The following is a 24,132-nucleotide window of genomic DNA, read 5'->3' on the forward strand; positions in this document are numbered from 1 at the left end:
TGAAATACTGGTATTTTCCAAGATGCTGGGGCCAGGGAAATCTGGCAGACTCACACTAAAGCTGCTTTTCCCTCTACCAAAGACTAACCGCATTTTAAGAGGCCAGTGTTCAGCTGTCCTGCCTAGGGTCAACCATGTCTTTAAGTGAGAGTTACTGTACTGGTAGGAAGAGGTTTAGATAAGCCAGAAAATAAACACTGGTATATATTTTTCTGATTCTCTTTTTAAAAATCAGAGACTCTCTCTCTCTTTTTTTTTTCTCATTATAAAGGTGCTACTAATTTGCCATCCAACATCCCAGCCCCATCATCTTCACTGCATGGAACTCCTTCTCATCCTTCAAGACAGTGTTTGGGTTCTCCTGCCTCTGTCCAGTCTTCTCTAAAGATTCTTATATTTCCCAGATCTTTCTAATTCCCCTGGTATTTATATTCTATATGATGAACAATCTAGCACTTAATTCTCTGCCATGCACTGGGTTTCTCGAAACCAATTCAAAACTAGGTAAAGATCACACATTATTCTTCAGTGTTTGGCCCTCTTTCACGATACTTAGCATATACTTGGTACTCAAGAGTTAACTAGATAAAAATTAAATCTCCAAGTTAAATATAATTTAACATTTGTTTTAAAATTCATTGGACTCTCAAACCATGGACTGAAATCAAAACTGTGGTGTACTATAAGAAAGACAAGGTTGGTAAAATGGGAAATAATGTGAACTGGATACTTAACTCTTCAAATGTTCTACTTGGCACCCATCTCCCCCCAAATACCCTTCTATCAATAGGCAAGCTTGGCACACCTGAAAGGCAGCTAAAAACTGTTGTGTTCAAAATCCCAAGAGGGACTGAAAATATAAAAACCAACTCCCCAAAAAGATATACACACTAATTAAAATCAGTGCTATTGTTCAGGCGCTGTGGCTCATGCCTGTAATCCCAGCACTTTGAGAGGCCGAGGTGGGTGGACCACCTGAGGTCCGGAGTTCAAGACCAGCCTGGTTGACATTGACATGGTGAAACCCTGTCTCTACCAAAAATACAAAATTAGCCTGGCGTGGTGGCAGGCACCTGTAATCCCAGCTACTTGGGAGTCTGAGGCACGAGACTCGCTTGAACCCGGAAGGTGGAGGCTGCAGTGAGCCAAGATCAGTGCCACTGCACTCCAGCCTGGGGAACAGAGGGAGAATTTGTCTAAAAAAAAAAAAAAAAAAAATCAGTGCCATGAAATAAATATCTATATAGTAAACTCTAGCAAATTTTCAAAAACCATTCATTGAGCTGAGTTTTTTTCCAAAAATTTAGCCAACTTATTTGGCGATGGAGTTTCAATTCTTGGCAGCTAATCAAGCTGTGTAAAAGTCTGACCCTAAAGGGTCAAAGACACATTCCTGTGCAGGTGGTTGGAGGATGACTATGAAAAAGGAGAAGGAAAATCCAATCAAATTTTCTAACTCTAATTCTGGGCATTTAACATTACAGTACAGTTTTCTTCAATCCAATTTAAAAGAACATGCATAGTTTCTTAAAAGTTGTTGCAATATGATGGGACCTGAGTAACAGGCAAGCATAAAAAGCACTTAAAATCAAACAAGCTCTTGGCAGTCCACACAACAGCTAAGCAACAGGGGAAAAAAAAAATCAAGACAAGTTTTCTCAGCTCTTTAGTTACAATCACATCCTTGGCTTCTAGAAACTGTGGCTTCTAAACATTGCAAATCCTTACCCTTTCAAGAACCATTCCATACTCTCCCTGTCTGTTCACCTAGCCCATAAAGCAAATAAATCAAGGTGTATCTTGCCGTGGAATTGCCATTAACCAGAACTACTTCAGAAAGCAGGATATGGTAGCAAGAACATGGACTTAGGAAGCAGCCAAACTCAGTTTTCCAACCTATTAAATGTGACCTCCGCAAATCATTTAACCTCTGAGTTTCAGTTTCCTTTTCCATGAAATGGGGTAAATACTCCCCATCTAGTTACTAATTATAGCAGCTATCATTTAGTGAGCTCTTAGTTCTATAACTGTGTTAACCACATTACTTGCATTGTCTGACCTAATCCTAACAATGAAATTGAGAGGTTATACTATTCCCAAATTATACATAAGAAAATGTGAATGACCATGAGAAATGGGAATTTCCAGGAATTTCTCCAGAATATATTCTTCTTAAAATACTTGCATTCTTTACTCATTACTTGGATATCCAAAAACATTGTTAAATGGGAACTATCACACTTAGTAGTATTTACAAAGAATTGTAGCATAGCAAATACTAAGATCCTGGAAAATGCTAGTGAACATTATTGGATGTTATGCCAGTAGCGGGCAAAATCCAGCCCACAGTCTGGATTTGTAAATAAAAGTTTTATTGCAACAGGCACACTTGTTCATTTTAAGTATAGTCTATGACTGCTTTCACACTGAAATGGTAGAACTGATAGTTGTAACAGAGTCCGTATGGCTTGCAATACCTAAAATATTTACTATCTGGCCCTTTAGAAAGAGACTTTGTTGACCACTGCAATAACCTACATTCATATCTACAAGCAAATTAACAGTACTACACAGACTCGTATGTTGAAGTCACCAATTTAAAGACTCAGTTTACTTCTAAAACTTATTTCTTGCAATACCAAGCGTAGGATATGTATACAGTATGCTATGCATATAAACTTATTTTATTTGCAAGGATGACACATCGATGGTAGTAGCAGATTGGGCCACAAAGACACATTTTTAACATGGCAACGGCGAGAAGAAATCATGACCCATTCTCTCCCACATGCTCCTATCCTGCACTGGCTCCAAAAAAGGTGGATCTTATCCTTCAACTCTGCAAGTCAGCTTTTCCTGTTCTTGCTTTCAACTTGACATCAGTGAATTCTTTCTACTGTCATTGTGTTGACTCATACAATTCTCACAGGAGGATTATAACACTTTTTCCCATTTGCCTCATAAGTGATTTTTCTAGGGATTTGGAAAAACATATATATTTCCCAAGAAATCCTGAGAAGGAATTCTGTGACAGAAACACTGTTCTCTCCAGGTGTATATCTAGAGACAGAGTAGGAATCAAATATGTTAGACTTCTAGATAATGAAGAAAAAAAAGCCGGGGAACGAGGGCAGAGCATGAGGAAAAACAAAATCTCCAAGATGTTTTAAGGAAAAGATTCAGGTCTGCCTTACAGCCTAGAAAGACAACCAGGCCAAAGTGGAAATACAGTGAAGATGGGCTTTCCTAATGTTTTGGCCGAAATATTAGAGCACCTTTCTCCTCCAGAATTTAAAGTACAATTTGGCTAAGACAAAAGGGGCCCGCTGTGGTTTACTTAATTACAGAGTGTAATTAAGTACCAGACTACACTTTTGAAGATAATCTGCCTACACTCCGTAACCTCGAAACCCTCAAGTGAAGTGGTTTGGTGGTCCATCAAAATCCCTTTCATCTGTCCAGCCAAAGATTCATTTACTCCTGCCAGAAATATAAAGTAAGGGAATCAAGGAGAAAACTTGAGGCAACAAAGGCAGTGAGTGGGCTACAGTAGCATAAAGAAGGTTCCATGCTTGAACCAACGGGTTCTGAGATGGATCCCAGCCCTGGCCCATGTAATCTTTTCCTGCAAAACAGGCGTCATGACTCCCTTGCAGAGCTGCCACGTATGAAGTACATGGCACTCAGTGGATGCTAATAAATGGTAGCTAATGTTGTAAACTCAATATTTAAGGAGCAGCTATAAGAAGAGAAGTGATGATTACCAGGGTTGAATTATTAGGTTGAATCCTATGCAATTGCTGAGATTTGACCATTTTCACTCAACAAAATAGCAATTTAGGGCCAGGCACAGTGGCGTATGCCTGTAATCCCTGCACATTGGAAGGCCAAGATAGGAGGATTGCTTGAGCCCAGGAGTTGGAGACCAGGCTGGGGAATATGGCGAGACCCCATCTCTACAAAAAATTTAAAAATTAGCCTGGCATGGTGGTGCACACCTGTAGTCCCAGCTACTCAGGAGGCTGGAGATGGGGGTACTGCTTCAGCCCAGGAGCTCGAGGCTACAGTGAGCCATGTTCATGCCACTGCACTCCAGCCTGGGCAACAGAGCAAGATCCTGTCAAAAAAGTAATAATAATAATAAGCAACTTTGAAATAAATATTACAAAGGGCTCCATAGGAAGCCTGAAAAGAGAGAACATGAAAGACTAATAGCCCAATACTCATTCTTCCACTGGTGGTGACTTAGAAAAAATCCAGACACCAAACAGGAAGGCTACAGACTAAAATAGAATACCCCCTTAAGTCAACTTCTCACCAGATAGGAGGTGTGACTTCAGAGAAGATCAGATTCCACAAAAGACAGACACACATGCACTCCTCACTCATAAGTAACCCATGTCACTCACTCCTTTCTCTTTTTTTTTTTTGAGACGGAGTCTCACTCTCTCAACCAGGCTGGAGTGCAGTGGCACAATCTCCACTCACTGCAATCTCTACCTCCCAGGTTCAAGTGACTCTCCTGCCTCAGCCTCCTGAGTATCTGGGATTACAGGCGTATGCCACCACGCCTGGCTAATTTTTGGTGGAGATGGGGTTTTGCCATGTTGGCCAGGCTGGTCTCGAACTCCTGACCTCAAGTGATCTGCCCACCTCAGTCTCTCAAAGTGCTGAGATTACAGGAGTGAGAGATTACCACACCCAGCCACTCCTTTCTCTCTCTTTTTTATTCCTGCTCTCTCCCTTTTCTATCCTTATTTCTTTCCCTATGCAAGGCCCACTGAAATCTTTGATTAACCAGTTTAGGAAGGAAATAAACACAGCCTTTCTGGTTAACTGATGTTACCAATTACACAGGAGGCCTTTCTATAAGCCTTTTAGAGCAGCTAGTAGCTCAATATAGACATCCAATGGATCCATCACACTTTCCCCCTATTTTTCTAATTGTCCTTCATTTTTTTCAAGTTCCATCAGCCTTTACCCAGTTAACAGGTCTGTGGTGGTTCCATGGAGTCAAATCAATTCCTGAGTGAGAAATGAGTTTCATGACAACTCATCAGGCCAGGGGTCCCCAACCCCCAGGCTGTGGACGGGTACCGGTCCATGGCCTGTTAGGAACCCGGCCGCACAGCAGGAGGTAAGTGGCTGGCAAGTGAGCATTAGGCCTGAGCTCTGCCTCCTATTAGATCAGATCAGTGGCGGCATTAGATTCTCAGTGGAGCGAACCCTATTGTGAACTGCACATGTGGGGAATCTAGGTTGTACACTCCTTATGAGAATCTAACTAATGCCTGGTGATCTGATGTAAACAGTTTCATCCTGAAACCATACCTCTTCCTCCCCACTACTCCATCCGTAGAAAAAATGTCTTCCATGAAATCAGTCTGCTGTCCTGGGCTAACCCCAAGTAGCTTTATTCCAGCTATATGTACATCTCCAAATGGTTCTCAGCGAAGAATCAGAGCATCCTGAGTGAAGAGGGATTGAGGACAAGTGGAAGAGAAGAAAGAAGGAAATGGCCACTTCTTCCATTCCCCCAACACACGACTCCCTAAACAGAATCAGACTTCTCTGGTAATTAGATCGCCTTTCTGTCTGTTTGGCTCAGCTTTCACGTGTGTACACCCCATTGCAGCAGCGCTCCAGCTCTCCTCATTACCATGAGACATCCGTGTTGTAACTGTTGTCTGGCAGGAATGTGGTAATCCTTGGTGATTATACTCACACATAAGACTATACAGGCTTTCATCAGCTCATGATCTCAGGCACTTTTACAAGAGTTCGCAAGACTGCCACCCACCAGGCCAGGACCAGATTTTCTGGTTTTCTAATGGAGTGTCTGGCATTTTGTTTCTCCTAGGCTGTACTATTTACCTTCACTAGACAGATATTTAGCAAAACTTCAACGAGGAGCCTCTTGAAAGTAGGAACTCTGTGTATTCAATGTGCTGCTATATCTCCAGTGCCTGGTCTAGCATCATGCTAAACTACTTAAATATTTGTGGCATGAATGAAGTTTAAAATTATAGAAAAAACAGGCTGAGCACAGTGGCTCATGCCTATAATCCCAGCACTTTGGGAGGCCAAGGCAGGAGGATTACTTAAGCCCAAGAGTTCAAGACCAGCCTGGGCAATACTGTGAGACTTCATCTCCAAAAAATTAGCCAAGCATGGGTGGCACATACCTGTAGTCCCAGCTATTCGTGAGGGTGAGGAGGGAAGGACTGCTTGAGCCTAGGAGGTGGAGGCTGCAGTGGGCTATGGTCACACCACTGCATTACAGACTGGGCGACAGAGTAAGACCCTGTCAAAAAAAAGAAAAAAAGAAACAAAAGAAAAGAAAGAAAAAGAGAGAGAAGGAAAGGAAAGGAAAGGAAAGGGAAAAGGAAAAGGAAAGGAAAGGGGAAAGGGGAGAGGGGAGAGGGGAGAGGGGAAAAGGAAAAGAAGAAGGAAGGGAAAGGAAAGGAAAGGAGGAAGGAAGGAAAAGGAAGGAAGGGAAAGAAAGAAAGAAACAGAGAAAGAGAGAAAGAGAAAGAAAGAAAAAAAACAAAAAGCATTAATAATTTCAAGCTGATAAACCTGGTAAAGAAAAAGAAACTTCTCTATCACTCTTATCATTTCTAGGGTAGAAATGGCTAAATTTCTACCCTAGGCTTAAATTCAAAGCAGTAGCAGAAAGTACCAAATACCTTCCTGCAAGTATTTATGTCATTACCAACCTAAGAAAAATTTTCACCAGATCATGCTTCCTAATTATGATTGAACAAGAATAAACTGAAAAAAAGACAATCAATATTATTTTTTATTATTTGGTTCTATTTATTGTTTGCCCACCAGCATATAGGCATTTCTAAAGTTAGTCTAGAAACTGATTGCCCACTGTGCAGAGAGAACAAGGTAACAAGCAAAAAAACAAAAGAAAACAAAATCCAACAAAGTTAGGTAAAAAAGAAAAGAAAAATGAACAATGTTTTATGTGGCCTCGTTTTCTCATTGGTTTTGTGTGTGTATATACTACATACCCATAATTATGTCAGACAAGCCATGAATTGTATAAGTGTTTGCCAGTCCTGTAATGAGTTAATCTGAAAAATTAACGTGCACACTTCTTGAAGAGAAAAATAGTCTCTTACTTATCTCTGATTGTGTAATAATTGGGGTAGTATCCCTTCCATACTAACTAGTCAACAAATACTTGTTGGCCTATGAACAGTGAGTTAATTTAAAGTAAGATTAAAGTCAAGAATTTAGGCAACTCTGGGTCTACCGCTGACCTGGTGGTCTTGAGCACTAGTGTCTTTCAACTCAGCTCTATCGTCTCTATGGGACTGAGCAGGGAGTCATCCAGGTCGATGGAGGTAACACTGAACTGATGAGCTAGACATGCCCCCGTACCACTGCTGTGTGACACTCAGAAGTCACCAACGCTTCTCACTCACCCTTCTCTGTTATCCTTTTATCCTAACTATAAAGAGAGAGCAGTGGCCCAAGTCACTAAGTTTCCTTCTAGCTCAAAGATTCTTCTTAGATATTTCTTTCATGATTGTTACCAGGATTCCTCAAGAATTATGCTAACAGCAAGGGGTATTCTTTAATTAAAGGTGCTTCTTTTGGGCCAGGTGTAGTGGCTCATGCCTGTAATCCCAGCACTTTGAGAAGCCGAGGTAGGCAGATTGCTTGAGCCCAGGAATTTTCTGGGCAACATGGCAAAACTTCGTCTCTACAAAAAAATTCAAAAGGCCGGGCGCAGGGGCTCACGCCTGTATTCCCAGCATTTTGGTAGGTCCAGGCAGGCAGATCACCTGAGGTCAGGAGTTCAAGACCAGCCTGGCCAACATGGTGAAACCCCGTCTCTACAAAAATACAAAAAAAATTAGCCGGGCATGATGGCGGATGCCTGTAATCCCAGCTACTCGGGAGACTGAGGTGGGAGAATCGATTGAACTTGGGAGGTGGAGCTTGCAGTGAGCCGAGATCACGCCACTGCACTCTAGCCTAGGCAACAGAGCAAGACTCCGTCTCAAAAAAAAAAAAAAGAAAAATTAGGTGGGCATAGCAGTGGGTCCCTGTAGTCCCAGCTACTCAGGAAGCTGAGGCAGGAGGCTTGCTTGAGCCTGGAAGGCAGAGGCTGCTGAGATCATGTCACTGTGCTCCAGCCTGGGCAACAGAGGGATAGCAAAACTCTGTTTCCAAGAAAAAAAGACAGCTTTCGAGGCTCCACCTCTGGGGGCAGGGCACAGACAAACAAAAAGACAGCAGTAACCTCTGCAGACTTAAATGTCCCTGTCTGACAGCTTTGAAGAGAGCAGTGGTTCTCCCAGCACGCAGCTGGAGATCTGAGAACGGGCAGACTGCCTCCTCAAGTGGGTCCCTGACCCCTGACCCCCGAGCAGCCTAACTGGGAGGCACCCCCCAGCAGGGGCAGACTGACACCTCACACGGCAGGGTATTCCAACAGACCTGCAGCTGAGGGTCCTCTCTGTTAGAAGGAAAACTAACAGAAAGGACATCCACACCAAAAACCCATCTGTACATCACCATCATCAAAAACCAAAAGTAGATGAAACCACAAAGATGGGGAAAAAACAGAACAGAAAAACTGGAAACTCTAAAAAGCAGAGCACCTCTCCTCCTCCAAAGGAACGCAGTTCCTCACCAGCAACGGAACAAAGCTGGATGGAGAATGACTTTGACGAGCTGAGAGAAGAAGGCTTCAGACGATCAAATTACTCTGAGCTACGGGAGGACATTCAAACCAAAGGCAAAGAAGTTGAACACTTTGAAAAAAATTTAGAAGAATGTATAACTAGAATAACCAACACAGAGAAGTGCTTAAAGGAGCTGATGGAGCTGAAAACCAAGGCTCGAGAACTACGTGAAGAATGCAGAAGCCTCAGGAGCCGATGCGATCAACTGGAAGAAAGGGTATCAGCAATGGAAGATGAAATGAATGAAATGAAGCGAGAAGGGAAGTTTAGAGAAAAAAGAATAAAAAGAAATGAACAAAGCCTCCAAGAAATATGGGACTATGTGAAAAGACCAAATCTACGTCTGATTGGTGTACCTGAAAGTGATGGGGAGAATGGAACCAAGTTGGAAAACACTCTGCAGGATATTATCCAGGAGAACTTCCCCAATCTAGCAAGGCAGGCCAACGTTCAGATTCAGGAAATACAGAGAACGCCACAAAGATACTCCTCGAGAAGAGCAACTCCAAGACACATAATTGTCAGATTCACCAAAGTTGAAATGAAGGAAAAAATGTTAAGGGCAGCCAGAGAGAAAGGTCGGGTTACCCTCAAAGGGAAGCCCATCAGACTAACAGCGGATCTCTTGGCAGAAACCCTACAAGCCAGAAGAGAGTGGGGGCCAATATTCAACATTCTTACAGAAAAGAATTTTCAACCCAGAATTTCATATCCAGCCAAACTAAGCTTCAAAAAAAAGACAGCTTTCCAATCTACCTCTGTACTGAGATGGCACCCAACCCACTAATTAAAGAAAAAAATGTAAAAATAACATAATACTTTTTATTTAATTTAGCAGTTACATTCTTAACTCAGAGATTAGTTTTTTGTTTGTTTGTTTGTTTGTTTTTTGAGACAGAGTCTCACTCTGTCACCCAGGCTAGAGTGCAGTGGCGCAATCTTGGCTCACTCCAACCTCTGCCTCCTGGGCTCAAGCGATTTTTGTGCCTCAGCCTCCTGAGTAGCTGGGATTACAGGCACCCACCACCATGCCCAGATAATTTTTGTATTTTTAGTAGAGATGGGGGTTTCCCCATGTTGGCCAGGCCGGTCTCGAACTCCTGACCTCAAGTGATCCACCTGCCTCAGCCTCCCAAAGTGCTGGGATTACAGGCGTGAGCCACTGTGTCTGACTGAGGTTTGCTTTTAATTTAATTTGCTCACCAATCATTTGCTCTCCAATTGAAGGATAACTGAGTACGAAAATGTACAAACAGAAGTAGAGTAACAGTGGGTCCACCAAGAACAGTCTCTCAAGGGAGCAAAAGAATACATCCAGGTTCCCAAGACTAAAAGCATCCTGTCCATGTCACCCACCATCCCAAATCGACTAATCTTTCTTTATGTCCTATCTTCTGCAATGGAACCACTGAAGAATCTTGTAGACAAAGCCAGAAACCAAGTTTGCCTTACAAACCCCATCGCTGCCTACATCCCAGCCCAGGACCTCTCCCACCAGCAGTGCCCCAACTGACTCCTTCATGGTCTCCTCTACATCCCTGCCATCAGTGTAGTAAATTGTTCATTGAGTAACGCTCACTAGTGCCTCTCCTCTGCTTAAAGCCATCAATGGCTCTCCTAGCTGGTGTAGATTTCTTGATTTTCATGATCTGGCCCCAGACATCTCCAACATCATCGAGTTATCATCTCATAGGTACCCTCACCCTAATTGTATCTTACAGCTCCCTGGGGACACCATGACCATGTTCACCTTCTGCCTTTGCACTTGTCTGCCTGAAATGTCTTTTTTCATCTGGCAAACTCCTATGCTTCAGGATCAGCCCCAGCATCACCTCCCAAAGCCCCCATGTCTACATCCTGTCTGAAATATTAACACATGCCCCCTCATCTGTTGTTCCCAAACTTAACTATTGTGGCCCTTAAAAGTGCATTTTAATTTTTAAATTTTACTATTTCCCTGGTGAGTCTGTGGACTCCTCAAAGGTAAGAGTATTTTTCACCTATGAAACATCAAGGATAGTCATAAACAATAGGCCAAGAGGCTGGGCGCAGTGGCTCACGCCTGTAATCCCAACACTCTGTCTGGGAAGCCAAGGCAGGTGGATCACCTGAAGTCAGGAGTTCGAGACCAGCCTGGTCAACATGGTGAAACCCCATCTGTACTAAAAATACAAAAATTAGCCAGGTGTGGTAGCAGGCTCCTGTAATCCCAGCTACTTGGGAGGCTGAGGCAGGAGAATTGCTTGAACCCAGGAGGCGGAGGTTTCAGTGAGCCGAGATCATGCCATTGCACTCCAGCCTAGGTGACAAGAGCAAACTCCATCTCAAAATAAAATTAAATAAAAGGCCCTTAATAAATGTTGATAATAAATGGTGTACCCTGATAATAGATTCAAAGCAGAAAAGATACCATCCAAGAGAAATATGAACAATTTAAAAAATGAAAAAGAAATAATAATGCTAACGGAAAAAAGGAGGTAGACCTACTGGAACCCATTTTCAGTGTTGTCATGGCTTTTAACTCAAAGTAAAAAACAAAACAAACTTCCCCAAACCCTAAGTTATAGACAAAGAGAACTACCAACGTTTCTGATTTCATACAAAAAGACAATGTGTAAACTAAGTGTATATACTCAACCACAGCTTCCTCGTGACTTACATTTGAAAACAAAGTATTCCCTACTCTAACATTTTAGGACATAATCTTTTTTCTAAATTTTATATACACACACAGAGAGAAAACAAAACTTGAAATACTTATATACCATGCTAACAATGTAATATTACTGGAAACTAAATTGTTATCAATAAAATGTAAGAAGGGAGATGCTTTGTTTCACCAAAAAAAAAAAATGTAATTTTTTCCCAGAGAATTATTCCCAAGATGGTCACTTGGACTCATACAATTCCCTTGGCTAAGCTCTCACTGGCTGGCCTGCTTCCAGATGTTGTCAGTCAAGGTGACTGAGGGAGCTCAAGTAGGAAAAAGAAGTGTTCTTCCTCTCACCATGACAATATTACATTTGCTACATTTTTTGTCTTAGAAACAGGGTCTCACTCTGTTGCTCAAGTTGGAGTGGAGTGGCAGAAACATAACTCACTGTAGCCTTGAATACCTGGTCTCAAACAATTCTCCCACCTTAGCCTCCCAAAGCACTAGGATTACAGGAATGAGACACCACACCTGGCCTTTACCTTCTTAAAGGTTTTTCCCCACCCCACTACCCATTTTCTCAGCCCCAGACTGTTTATATCACACTGGGAAGAAAAGACAAATAACACACATTGCTATATAATGTTATTCAATTTACTTTAATAAGCATGAAAAAGGTAACAGAAAGGAGGCAATGGCCAAAGACAAATGTCAAAGAAAAGAGTAGGAAGATCCAAGGAATAATAAATGGCTGTTATTAGCATTTGCTGGCTGGGATCACTTTTACACATGAAATCGCTTAATGCGTGAGTCATTTGAACTCATGACTGCACTGATTCATTTCATGTGTTCAAGCAAACCTGCAATGAAAATAACCCAGAAGTCTTGAGATGCCAATGACTCTCCAATCAAAATAATGAGGGTGGCAGATCTACCCGAGAAAAATCAAAAAACAAATAGGTGCTTAGAAAACAATTTTAAATCCTATTGTTTTCATAAAACAAGTGGGCAGAGTAAAGTGAGATTTTTTAGTTTACCAAAATTGGGACTGGGTTAAAATTTCAAAAGTTGAGAATTCACTGTTCTGGAGGATTCTGTGAGAGTCAACACTGGTGTATACTCTGTGCCCACTGCAGGGTTGGGCCAGGAACTGGTTTCTACCCTCACTCAGTTCACAGGATGATCAGGAGAGCCCAATCCTTGGCTTCTACTCCAATAATGTTAGCTTTAAAATTAGTCTTACATGCTAATAGTTTCTCTGTCAGGGTGGTGAAAATGTTCTAACATTAGATAGTGGTGTCAGTTGAACAGTTCTGTGGCTACACTAAAAACCACTGAATAGTACATTATAAAAGGGTGAATGTTTTTGGTATATGAACTAACTCAATAAAACTGTTATTTTAAAAATCAGTTTGAAAGGTCTTACAGCCTTTTTTGTACAACTTAGACCTCAAGTACATGCTGGGCTGTACTCCTGGACCTAGCTTCACCACCTGGACACAGCTTGTCTCCCAGTTAATTTTTGTGAAAAGAGCAAAAGCTCTGGAATCGCACAGCTTGAGGAATGAACCTAGGCATGTTACTTCCCAGGCACTGGTATCTTAAGCACATTACTCTCTGCCTGTGTCCCATCTATAAAACAGGCAGACACCACCCCCCAATCAGATGAGAACTACTACTGAGAATCTGCAAATCACCGCCAACTTCAGACTAACATTAGTAAATGGCAGATAATTAAAATGAAATTAAATAATTAAAATGAAACAGCCTCTACCAAAGGAAACGTGAGGTATCAGAAGAAACTAACAGGAAAGACAAAAACGAGAAAAGATGATGGCAAGTCAAGAGTCAGGACTGAGGCCAGCCTACCTGGAATCCTCTTTGGGATTCCAGTGATGCTTTGCAGTAGGGGTGATATGGGGTGGGAATATGGGGATGTGTCTGCTCCCAGAATTATGTGCTATTATCAAGACGACCTTGTCTATGATATATAAATCTCTGGACTCTTTAATGCAAGACCTTTTATATGAGTAACCACAAAACAGAGACATTTTCTATACTTTACTCTCCTCAAGTGTCACTCAGCATTCAGTCCACTAATGGAATTTTAGCCTCTTGATTTGGGTTACTATTAATTAGAACACATAGCTTTGCATCAGGATTCATTTTTTATAGATTAATTCTATAACATAAAACATGCCTGAATTTGACTGTTAGGAGTCTTTTCTTCACAAGCCTCAAGATTCCACACCTGTGATTAATTTACATAAGCACAGGTTAAAACGTCAGCTTTTTGATCATTTGTGATATTTCAACTCTTAAGAAGCAACTTACCCGACAATTAATACAATCTATATTTATCAATAACCCAAATTCCCAGAATTTGGGCCAGAATTTCTAATGTGAAATTAGTTCTTCATAGCCATTTTAACACCATTCTCATTTAAAATGTGCTCTATTTATCCAAGCAACAATGAAAGGAATATGTGTGTATAAACACACACATATATATAAGCCTTTTGTCACACATTTCTACCCTTCAAAAGCAATTCAAGAAGAGCTAGAGACTAGCAAATTGTCAGCCCTATCCTTCCTCAGGTAGAGGTGATACTACAGCCAGCTGAATTCTCTCAGAAGTTCCTCCAGAGACCAGTAAGTTAACAAACTGTCTCCATACTGCACAGGTTGGCTTCCTGTATCTTTGCATCCCTGATGTCCAGCATATACTTGAGCTCTGTGGACTGAAGAGGAAGGGCAGACAAGCATTACCCAAAACCCCAGGGTTAAAGGACTAAATGAGCCCAGTTGTTCTCACCCTTGGCTGTACATTAAAAGTGCCTGAAGAGTGCTCTCTGGTGGAAATGGAGGATGGCCATTGTCCCAACTCTCCAGGTGACTCAAATGAGCAGCTGGGAGTTGAGTATCACTGAGAGAGATATGGTAAGAAACAGTTAATACTTTCAGGATTGCTTCAATATGATGGGACATGAAAGTACAACACACATATAAAAAGGAAATAAAACGTTAGCAATCGTATCTGTTTACCATTCACACTGTCAACAATTACAAGAAAAATTCAATGAGTTTCAGGTCACTAAACCTTAGTCCATTTCATAAACATTTGTCTACCTGATTTTGTTTTTTTTTTTTTTTACTTTCTAAATGCAAGAGGGAAATGATAATCTTCTGTAAGTTTTAGAATGGCTTATTTTCTAAACCTGTCAGGAAGGAAAAGGCTAGCTCCTGTTAGTTTTAATTTTGAATGCGTTAAGTATTGGTGGAGGTAACTCTTAGATAACAGCTTTTTTAAAAATCCATTTTAGTTGTTTCATGTGCAGCACTTTTGTTGGTTCTGCCAGCACTGCTGTGCACTCAGGCTTAAGACAACACACACTAGCATGAATTCAACTGAGTCTCTTAGAACTTCTAACCAAATTTAGACTGGTTTAACACAACCATAAGGTATCCTTCCAGTTTTTTAATAATACTTTGGACATACAAAGGGCAGGTCACATACATGTCTAGAAGCTATTTTCTTTTAAATATAATTTTGGATTAAATTTAAAATCACCTGTCGCCCAGGCTGGAGTGCAGTGGCGTGACCTCGGCTCACTGCAACCTCTGCCTCCCGAATTCAAGCGATTCTCCTGCCTCAGCCTCCTGATTACAGGCGCGTGCCACCATGCCCAGCTAATTTTTTGTATTTTTAGCAGAGACGGGGTTTCACCGTGTTAGCCAGGATGGTCTCGATCTCCTGACCTCAGGTGATCTGCCTGCCTCGGCCTCCCAAAGTGCTAGGATTATAGGCGTGACCCACCATGCCCAGCCTGGTCATTTTTTTTTAAGAGGCAAATAAATGTGAATGCTCCACAGAAGTAGGGGCATTCCAGGGTTGAAAAAAGCTTCCATATGTGAATATGCTCTTTCTCTAGAGGTAGATGCGTAGGTCCCAACTGTGGGGTTTATTGTATGAATACATCAGACAGCAAGAATAGAGAGCTATATATATCACACACATATGTGCCATTTATACTGCCATTTCTCAAATACAGTATGAGTTCATGCAGATGTATATCAAATAAATAAATATATTCATACATACATATATAAAAACATATAGTATATGACTATATATATTCAATCCATGCTATGGTCTAAATGTTTGTATCCTCTCAAATTCATATGTTGTAACCTAATCACCAATGGGATGACATTAGGAAATGAGGCTTTTGGAGGTGATTAAATCATGAAAGCAGGGCCTCGTGGGATGAGTGCCCCTGTGGATTTAGTCCCCTTATAGGAGAGACCCCAGATAGCTACCTTATCCCTTCCACCATGTGAAGACAGAGCAAGAAGATGCCAACTATGACCTAAGAAGCCCTCGCCAGACACTGAATCTGCCAGTGCTTTGATCTTGAGCTGCCCAGCCTCCAGAACTGTGTAAAATAAATGTCGGGTCTTTATAAGCTACACAGCCTCTGGAATTTTGTCACAGTAGCCCAAATGGACTAAAACAATCCATATAGACTAAAAATGCAACAAAAACCTTTAGTAAGGGTCCTGATGTTTCCTTTTTAGGAAACTGCCAGCACTCCACATCCCACCACATCCCATGTGTCCTCAACCACTATGCCCCCTTCCTCCCCTACACTGTGGTTAAAACCCAGAACTGAGCCAGTTAGAACTGTGGTCCTGCCATGCGCTACCTTTAAGGCCTCAGGAGCTAACTTAATGTGCCTCATTCCCTTCCTCTGAAAAATTTCAATTAAAAATTATACCTGCCTCACAGAATTATCCTAAGAATTAAATGAGTTAATATATGTAAAGCACTCACAACAGAACATGATATAAGCACCATTAAAGGGTAAGTTATTAATATTATTGATGCTCTTATAACCATAATGCTGACTTTTGTGATACTCATTTCTTTCCTTAACACTTTTTCTTTTTCTTAATAGTATATTTTACTAACTAAAACATACAGTTCTTTGACTTGTCTTTGAGTTCCATTTTTTTCTCACTCTGAAAGACATAATGGAACACATGGGAGAGTATTGTGCTGAATCAGCTCCAACGTATGTCAAAATTTCTTTACCTCAATAATGAATAATAAATTACTTAGCAATACTCACAATGGACTGCAGCGTAGCTCTGCCCCACAGCAGGGCTGAAAACCAGTGGTTAAAAACAAGGATCTGTTAACCAGTAGGGTTTATTGACAGAACAAAGGGAAACCTTCACATTGATAACCAGTATGCAGATTACATCCTCCAAGCATCCTCTAGCGAACAGAAAACAGAAAGCAAGTCACTGCCAAACAACCAGCCAACAACCCTTTAATTTAATATACTCTACTGTTCTTCATCAATATGGACGCAGACAAGCATCTATCAAGAATACCATGGAGCCTTTCAACTACTATGAAATGTAAAAATGAAAACCAAAGTGTTATACCTGGAATTCACCCAAATCTTTTAAACATATAAAATTAACAGTGACGACCTGACATTTAGAAAAAGACAAGCTGGCACAGGAATGCATGCATGACATGTTAAAGGCCATTCAATATCTAATATTCATCATGGGGAGTCGTATTTCCTCAGAGCAGGCTCCCTACTTTGCTGTGTAAATTAAAACTGTGTCAGAAGAGGCAAATACTTTTTTGGAAATGCCTAACATAAAGGCTTTATCTGTAAGAACAAGGTTTGCCCATGACCTTACTTTGCCATCTTTAGTGATGAGAGAAGAAACCAGGCTTGAGATACTGTGGCCACTGGCCACTTGGTGTGGCCTGAGAGTGAGAAGTCTGCAGCCAGGAACCTTGAGACAGCTCACAATCTACATGGGGTTTCCAAAAAGGAAACACAGGTTGTACCTAAAAGCATTCCTTATTGCTCCTCCCTACACATTTTATCCACCACCTTATATCTGCACACAGAGTCCTCCATTTCAGGAAGGAAACCAGGACAAGAGTCACTCCCAGCTGAGCTCTTTGCCAGGTACTTTACTCAAGATTCATCTCCTCCAGGGTGCTTGGATACCCACCCTTGTTCTCCCTTCCCATGGCTTTCCCAATCAGGAAATCATCACCACCTTCTGACAGCAGAAGGACTTTGTCCTCTTTAGCACTGAGTCCCCAGTCCCTACCGGGGTGCCTGACACAGTGAGCACACTCAAGGGGGTGTGCTGCAAGATAAATGAATGTCTCTCCTCCTCTGTGAAGCCTTCCAGGATTTATAAGGCTTCCAGAATTTAAAAGTAATGTGTGCCCTTACCCCACAACACCAGCATTCTGAAGGGCCTAGATAAAGAACACTCCATCTCCTCTTCTGGATGTCTACTGTAATTAGGTGGAATAAATACCAGATGAATTGGTTCATATCATGTGCTTCATTACATCTGCACCCATGAACAGGAAGAACAGACTTTGCAGCCTTGAGTAAATGAGCTCCTTAAGATTTACGTTTCTCTCGCCTGTAAAATGAGGTTACAGATACCTACTTCCTAATATACATAAAGTTCATAGCACAGGATGTGGCACAAAGATAAACACTCAAATATCTTTTCCCTTCCCCATGTATAGTATGAATAAAAGTCAAAGTAATTTAAATTTTACACTCACATGTAACAGAGGCAGAGCTAGGTAATCAGCTCATCTCTCTTTTGAATTTACAGGGATGCTTTTCTAAATCACTCAAACAGCATGTCTTTCTTTCCCTTTGGAGATCAAAGGATTTACCTGACCATGAGACAGTAAGTTCCCAAAGTCAGGTCTCGTCTGCACACAGCCTTACCTGGCCCACAGTCACAGAGGAGAGCTTCACTCAGAGAACGGGTTCAGGAAGTACATATAGAATGAAAGCTGACTAAAGCAAGCCTTTGCCATTTTCCATTATCTTCTAAAATGAGATGCTTTTTTAAAAAAAACTTTTAAATTTTTTAATTTAATTTCGAGCATGGAAATTTAAAGATATTTGAGGGAAAATAGAGCAGTACATCTGTGATAAGTGACTGTTCTGTCAAACTTTAAGGACTGTAACCCTTAGATACATTTTATACAAAATAACAATTTCTATTGTCACAAACTCAAAGCAACCCAGACAAACAGGCTTGGAAACTACCAGCCAACTTCATTCTGTGAGTAACCATTAAGTTTTAATCAGATGTGGTTCAATTTCTGGAACAGTGAGCATTAAGAGGGGCTCATCAAGGAAAATGGGCAAAAGTAGGAGGAGAAGGAGGAGGAGGAGGAGAGGAGGAGGTAGAGAACAAAAGAACTGCCCCTCAAGCCAGTCATTGAACGTGGACTCTTGACTCGAATTCTCTGCCCCTCTTTGCAGCTGTTGTCTCCTGCAGTTGGCACGAAGCGTTGCCAGTCTGGGACCAGCTTCCAGTGAGGACAGCATTGTTTTATTGGCTACTTAGGCAATGCACACACCATTAATGGAGTTTTTCTCTCTCCATTTTCCTGTCAGTACAGAACCAGCCAGTCTGACTCTGTTATTATCATCAAGAAAGCTTTTTCCCCCCTCCCCACACACACTCTTTAATCCAAACAACATCTGGGAACTTCAGCCTCTATCATGTAAAAGCAAAACAGATTTAGAGGGAGAGCAGGAGAAAGTACAGTTCCAGTCGCACTGAACAACAAATGAATTCCAACAGGAGAACTAACCTTGAGCCGCCCAATATCTCTGAAACGCTATTCGCTTCAAAAAGGCAAGGTACTTCCCACTGCATTGCTTTAAACTTCCGATAGACCTTTGCTATCAAGAGGTGGGGGGAAAAAAAAAACAACCCATAGTGACAAGTTGCTTATTGTACGAAAGAAAAACAAAATATTGGTACTGTTTTCCTAGAAGGGAAGTCCTGTTGTGAAATAAAAGTCAAGAATAATATTTAGGTGATTTTTTTTAAAGAATGTCTTTTTTTTTTCAAAAAGGAAAAAACAATAAAGACCCTTTAGCAGACATTACTAGTAAGTACATCTCCAGTGTACAAACTATTAGGAAAAATGTGGCGCCATTAAACCCAGAAAATATGTCCTCCTGTAACAGACAGCTGTCTCCTCTGTAGTTTAAGTGTGCTTTCTGCTTAGCTCATGCTCTGTGAGTCATGGAATCAATACAGGAAGCACATAGAGCCAGCCACACTGCAGATTCCGAGGAGGGTCAAGCCACACAGCTCCTCTGTTCCTCTCCTCTGCTTGCTGCATGGCTCTTCCAAGTATGTACATCTGGGGAGAACGCACAACCCCATTCCTACTTCATGTTTAAACCTGCCTCATAAGGTCTCCAATCCTGGTCCTTTCAGTATTGTTTCTAGGTAAGTAGAACCTAAAAATTACAGCCCTCCAACATGCAGGTGTCAAGCAATCCATCCTGCCCCTCAGCCCCACTCCTTTTTGAGTTTTCTGCAATGCACCAATAACTATACTTAGGTTAGAAGGGATTTACTTCCCCAGAAATGCTCATCACCCAGTAGAAGACAAAATCAGAACTGAACATCTGAGTGTCAGCAAAGGTTAATGGTTTATTTTTAATTTATTTATTTTTGTTCCATTCAGCAAAACAGGGGAAAATCACTAACTGTCTGAGCCACAGGCTCCTGCTCACTGGAAGCTGTGCCCAGAGCCCCTTGCAGTCTGTTGTTAATGACAGTCTCAGTAACCTGATCCTCTCACAGTGGGAGACTTGAGTAAGCACTGGCCTCTCTCAGGTCTTGCCTTTCTATTGTCCCACCCTGCAGGGCCAGCTGTTTCTGACAGCCAAATTGCTGCATGCTAAGCAATGAATGCTGTCAGAGAAGGAATTTTCATTTCTATAATGCATAGGCCTCCATGGACAAATTATACAGCTTATGGTGCTGGCTGCAGGATGCTGCTCCAAGCTTGAAGCACTGCCAAAATGAAGCCTGTCCTCCCCTCTCCCCAGCCCCAGGCTGACAAGACAGTCACCCAAAATGAATCTGAATGGCCCAGGGAGAAATGGAACATGTGTTTGCAGAGACAAACAAAACATATGTTGAGAATAGCTGTCCAGCGACACTCTTTGATGTAATGGCGTACAGGGAAAGCTAATTGATCTAATGTCACACCACACAACTACCAGGCATGGTATCCATTATGACCTATTGTAATCTGGTACCATGCAGTGAACATCCCAAGGGCATCAGGAAAATCACTGGCTCCCTGCTTCTGGGGGATGCCAGACTTACCCAGAAACCACACAAGAACTTAGTACTTTTTGAGAACCAAGCAACACTGTATGAGGTCCCAAGAACAGTGCTCTTTTATGAGAATGAAAGTCCCCAGTATGTGCTTCATGGAATCATTCTGTAGAAACTCTATGCTTCCTCAGTTCCTCCCCCTCTCCTTCTCAGCAACAACTCCTGAACTGGGTCTGGGATACACCCCCTCCTATTCTGCATGCTGAGGTGTGGTTGAAAACCAATCATCACACTGCACTGGATTCCAGGGTGTGACGTGACCTGAGCCCACCCAATCAGAGTGACTCTTGGGATTTTACAGGAACTACTAGAAAAGAAAGTGTGATTTTCTCATTATACTTGAATGCAGGATATGCCATAGCCATTTGCTACCTTGAAAAGAGAACCTGCTGAGGATGGAACTGACAAAAGAAGAAGTGGAGGGGAAATAACAGGGCTCTAGGGACACTGCTTGAGCCCTGAGTCAACCCAGATCTAAAACCTGTTTTACCCTGGACTCCACAGAATGGCAGCCATTCCATGTTCATCTTATTAAGGCTCGTCTGGGTTGGAGTTTTCCATCACCTGCAAACGCAAACGAACGCATAAATTATCACTCCACCATTACAGCATCCAGGAATCAACATAAATATGCATATCATACATTGCTATGAAAGCAAGAAAAAAGTTTTCCTTTCTTGGTTATTTCTTGTGAGAACTTACTTTTTCACCTTTTCCTTCTAGTCCATATACCTTAATGTGAGCTAAAAGTGCAAAGTGTCACCTGATCTTGGCCATTTTTGCAAGGCAAATCTAGATATTTGACCTGAACTCAGAGAGATGAGGAAGCTAAATTCATGACCTGTTATAAATCTTAACCTGACATGGCACATGTGGAATAAAGAAAGTGGACTCCGGTTAGCAAGTGGTCCATCAGCTCCATGTCAGTGAAGCCAGCTGAGAAAAAGGCCAGGAAGCCAGCATGGGGGCAGGGAGCACCTGCTCTCCGGCTGGGTTCAGGTCAGCCAAAGCACAAGCACCTGCAGGCTGTGAGCCGCCAAGACCATCACGCGCCACATCCTGCAGCCATCCACTTTATCATTAACTACTGTCTGGCCAGCAAGGGCAGGGTCCGCTTCAAGAACACTGGGAACTTTAAGGCAGGAGGCATATTCAGAACCATGGTGGGCTCACAGCCACTCACTACAGACTATAAATAGCCTCCTGGCTGTGATCCCGACGGCAACCACAATTCCTGTTCCCCTGGTGGTAACAGAACTTCAGGCCTTTTGCCCAAGAAATTCAGCACAACCCACCAGGTATGGCAAAAATTATGAAATGTACATACATGCTTACTCAATGCCCTGGCCACTCTTCTCTTGTCCATACTTGGCTTCTAATCCCCAAAGATCAAAAAGTGGGGATATTAAAGTTGAAAAAGATATAAATAAGATTTCAGTTTGATGCTGAGAAAAAAAAAAAAAAACTATAGAATACACAGGCTCAAAATTGACATAGGAAGGTAGGGAGGAAAATAAGACCCACTCACTCTCAACCCTTCTCCTTCGACAATCACAGGGATTTCAAATCCTTATAGTCATTATTTTATCTGAAGTTATAAGGGGATAGGATGAAGCGGGGGGAAGACTTGCCCTGACTTCTAACTTGGGAGGAACAAAGGAAGACCAAGAAGGCCACTAAGACTGCTTAGACATGTATTTTAACGACCGCATTTACTTAGCTGCTTCTCAGGGACAATAAAATGAAACAAAATTGTCAGGACTTACTTAAACTTACAGTTAAAGATCCACCCAGAGCTGGGTGCAGCAGCACACACTTGTAGAGCCAGCTATTAGGAAAGCTAAGGCAAAAGGATTGCTTGAGCCAAAAAGTTCAAGGTTGGAGGCCATAGTGTACCATGATCTTGCCTGTGAATAGCCACTGCATTCCAGCCTGGACAACATGGCAAGACCCCATCTCTTTATAAAAAAAGAAATTGGCAGGGCACGGTGGCTAACACCTGTAACCCCAGCACTTTGGGAGGCCGAGGCAGGCAAATCACGAGGTCAGGAGATTGAGATCATCCTGGCTAACACGGTGAAACCCCATCTGTATGAAAAATATTTTTAAAAAATTACCTGGGCATTGTGGCAGGCGCCTGTAGTCCCAGCTACTTGGGAGGGTGAGGCAGGAGAATGGCATGAACCCGGGAGGCAGAGCTTGCAGTGAGCCCAGATCGTGCCACTGCACTCCAGCCTGGGCGACACAGCGAGACTCCATCTCAAAAAAAAAAAAAAAAAAAATCAACAATTAATCCAATCCCCTGAACTCAGGGATCACTCTGCTACTTTAGGGGGAGTCATTCTAGGGAAACATCCCTTGTTACAATCACTGTCAAAAGAAATAGAACCCCCAACAGTCCAATACTGAAGAAGACCTTGGAAAAGGTCTTTATACCATATCATCTCCAGGACTGGCACAGTGCTGGCACACAGCTGATGTTCTAACATGTGGATGGATCTCTCTTCCAACCAACTTCCTGACCCTTAACAAAGGCCAAGCCAGAAATAAACTGCATAAAGTACAGAGTACAGAAAGTGTTCTGAACTGCAGCAAGTTCACTGCCTTTCCTTCCCATATTCATTCATGCCTTCGGCCAGGAGGTACTGAGCACCTACAATGAGCCAGGCACTGATTTAGGCACTGGAGGTATGACATCAAATGCAATCAAGTTCCTGCCCTCAGAGTTTACATTCAGGCAGAAAACTCCACATGGAAGTTCTTTCATGCATCCAGCCCTGTATCTCCCGCTGTCAGACTCCAAATCTTAGAAGATTTCCTCCAAGTATGAACACACGACCCTGCATAAGGAACTCTTCAACTCATGAATCAATGAACTCTGGCAAAGTCTTCAACATCCAGTTACAACATCAATATTTAAGGTTCAAAGATGATGCAATTTACTCAATTTCTAGCATTTTATGTTCCTGCTTCCCCCACCCCCTGAAAATTTCAGAAATAATCTGCTACACAGAGGAATTTAAGGAATGTAATTTTAATCTAAAATATTAACTCTGGGCAGGGGACTGTTCTAAGGTTCATCTACTATGATTTTTTTTCTTTGATCTGAAAACCAGCGAGGCAGTGTACAGATTCCAGGTTTCCTAGTACAAAGAACAATGTATTTAATCACATCTCTATTATAAAAGCCATGTGATACAGAATAAACCTCTCAGACTTTAACAGTCACAAAATTATTCTTAAGAATACAAATTTAACACTAATAATTAAACCATACTCTAAATTCTATCCTCCCATTGAGTTTGGAGGTAGAGGCCTTGAACTTAGAGGAAGTATAGCTTTAAACAGCTAGCATGATAAATGCTTCACATCAGTAAGAAAGTCAGTAAGTGTGCTTTTATTCATGTCATCTGTCTATCTTTCTGCAAACTAACCAAATAAATACCATAGAGCCAGATTGCAGTAACTGACATATTCAATACTGCATTACTCAACACACTAATGGTCTGTTTTCTAGATCCCACAAGTTAGACTTTTACTGTG

At 41.8% G+C, this 24,132-nt stretch overlaps 1 protein-coding gene across 10 annotated transcripts in view; it reads right to left on the reverse strand.

Annotated features, from left to right (window-relative positions):
- The window catches only part of ACVR1 (activin A receptor type 1), a 140,280-nt gene that overhangs the window by 83,622 nt on the left and 32,526 nt on the right, over positions 1 to 24,132 (reverse strand). The window contains exons 2-3 of one of the 10 annotated variants that reach the window (XM_063694850.1): positions 22,707 to 22,848; positions 21,080 to 21,153 (exon numbers count right to left, since the gene is read on the reverse strand). The exons of 6 other annotated variants lie outside the window; for them this stretch is intronic. The gene's annotated coding sequence lies outside the window, so the exon portion shown is untranslated. Of the gene's footprint in view, positions 1 to 6,185; positions 6,305 to 21,079; positions 21,154 to 22,365; positions 22,849 to 24,132 lie in introns of those variants that run through there. 3 more of the 10 variants (XM_063694854.1, XM_063694852.1, XM_055380195.2) reach the window with 3 other exon arrangements.

This window comes from Gorilla gorilla, chromosome 11 (assembly GCF_029281585.2).
Source record: "Gorilla gorilla gorilla isolate KB3781 chromosome 11, NHGRI_mGorGor1-v2.1_pri, whole genome shotgun sequence".
Classification (NCBI taxonomy): Eukaryota; Metazoa; Chordata; class Mammalia; order Primates; family Hominidae; genus Gorilla; species Gorilla gorilla.